The sequence below is a fragment of the Priapulus caudatus genome, unplaced genomic scaffold (assembly GCF_000485595.1).
Source record: "Priapulus caudatus unplaced genomic scaffold, Priapulus_caudatus-5.0.1 Scaffold665, whole genome shotgun sequence".
NCBI lineage: Eukaryota > Metazoa > Priapulida > Priapulimorpha > Priapulimorphida > Priapulidae > Priapulus > Priapulus caudatus.
Window position 1 is genome coordinate 149,332 of NW_014577726.1, and position 2,500 is coordinate 151,831.

Below are 2,500 nucleotides of genomic sequence, written 5' to 3' on the forward strand. Positions count from 1 at the left end.
AATTGTCCGGGGTAATTGTCCGGGGTAATTGTCCGGGGGGTGATTGTCCGGGGGGTATTTGTCCTGACACCATATATACCCACTTACGTCTGAATTTACCATGAATCCTGTAACAATGATTATCCACGCAAAATGTCTATACGACCATTAAGAAAAGCGAAGACCAATATTTTCAATCACAAAAGTAGCGTCTCCTTTATTTCTAAACGAATATTTACAATATAAGCAGCATTCTCGCTGTGCTTACATGACTTATATATACGTTTATACAAAATTTGAGACGGGAAATTTTGTATAAATAGCAGCAGAATATTTCGCGTAAATTCTTCTACGCCTTTGGTGTTAAATATCAGCAACAACATTGTCAAAACCCACCAGAGGTTAATGAAACATATAATTAGTAATCTTGCGCCTAGAACAGGGCGACACGAACGGAGGCCGAATTTACACATCCTCGTCTGACATTCCAATGTTGGGTAGGGCATACTCAACATGTCAATTACCATAACAAGTTAGGAATATCATTGACCAATGTAGTTCGGCACAGAAAGTTTATAGATAGATAGCCACGTTCGTAAGATATGAACAACATGCCGCGGAAAGAACAATGGACACTCGAAATGTGCGCGATCATGACGTCATCGTTACTTGACGCATGCGCCGAATATACGTTGCTTGAATGTGAACCAAAAACCGTCGCACCACCATGGTCCATCTAGATACAATAATGTAACTCGACAAGAGTACACTACTCTTATTGTGTTACATTATTGTATCTATGATCCATCGTGATTATATATCCGTGCCTATATAACGCGAGTAACAGGCGTGACTAAGCATACAAATATATGCATATCGTATAGCGTCAACTTGCAGGCCAGTCATTATTCGTATAGTAGCAACGAAACATACATGTACATACATGTAAAATTCTCGTAGCTGATTCTTACACATTATATATATATATATATATATATATATATATATATAAATATATATATATACATGCATAGCGCATTTATATACAAATTGTTGCATACCATATTAAAGCAGAAGCTACGGCGTCATTTATGTGCAATTTCTCTTACCTCACGATATGTAAAATTAACGATAATTATAACTACATAATAAACATGTAGGGCGTGGACGTAGACACGTTCGAAAACACATGATAAACATTTAGTGCACGTATGTAGACACGTTTTAAAGCGCATGATATACATTTAAAGCACGCATGATATACGATAAAGCACGATATACATGTGAACACGTTCTAAACAACATGATAATATTTAGCAAAGATATTCCAAAACGCATCATAAAGATTTAGGACATGCATGTATGTCTGAAAAACATGATAAACATTTAGCGCGTGTATGTGGACACATGATAAACATTTATCGCATGTATGTGGACACATGATAAACATTTAGTGTATGTATGTGGACAGATGATAAACATTTATCGCATGTATGTGGACATATGATAAACATTTAGTGCATATATGTGGACACATGATAAACATTTAGTGTATGTATGTGGACACATGATAAACATTTAGCGCATGTATGTGGACACATGATAAACATTTAATGCATATATGTGGACACATGATAAACATTTAGTGCATGTATGTGGACACATGATAAACATTTAGCGCATGTATGTGGACACATGATAAACATTTAGTGCATATATCTGGACACATGATAAACATTTAGTGTATGTATGTGGACACATGATAAACATTTAGTGCATGTATGTGGACACATGATAAACATTTAGTGCGTGTATGTGGACACATGATAAACATTTAGCGCATATATGTGGACACATGATAAACATTTAGTGTATGTATGTGAACACCTGATAAACATTTAGTGCATGTATGTGGACACAGTCATGATAAACATTTAGTGCATGTATGTGGACACATGATAAACATTTAGTGCATATGTCTGTGAACACAGGATAAACATTCTGTGCATGTATGTGTCCACATGATAAGCATTTAGTGCATGTATGTGGACACATGGTAAACATTTAGTGCATATGTGTGAGTACATGATAAACATTCTGTGCATGTATGTGAACACATGATAAACATTTAGTGCATATATGTGGACACATGATAAACGTTTAGTGCTTTTATGTAAGCACATTCTGAAATGCATGATAAACACTTGGTGCATGCACGTTGAAACATTTCGAAACGCATGGTAAACATTTACTGAATGCTTGTATACACGTCCTAAAACACATGATAATCATTCAGAGCATGCATTCGAACATATTTCAAAATACACGATAAATATTTAGCGCATGCATGTGGACTCATTCTAAAACACATGATAAACATTTATTACATGAGCCTGGACACATTATAAAGCACATGATAAACATTTGCTACATGCGTCTTGACACGTAATAAACATTTAGAGCATACATAAAGGCGCGCTTAAAAAGCTCATGCTAAAGATAAAAAGCATCTATGAAGACG

General features: G+C 35.4%; 1 protein-coding gene across 1 annotated transcript in view; it reads right to left on the minus strand.

The window, feature by feature from the left end:
* Positions 1-169: 169 nt before the first annotated feature.
* The window catches only part of LOC106812601, a 7,239-nt gene continuing 4,908 nt past the window's right edge, over positions 170-2,500 (minus strand). Inside the window, exon 4 of the mRNA XM_014816509.1 lies at positions 170-2,500. This exon is cut by the window's right edge and continues 1,355 nt beyond it. The gene's annotated coding sequence lies outside the window, so the exon portion shown is untranslated.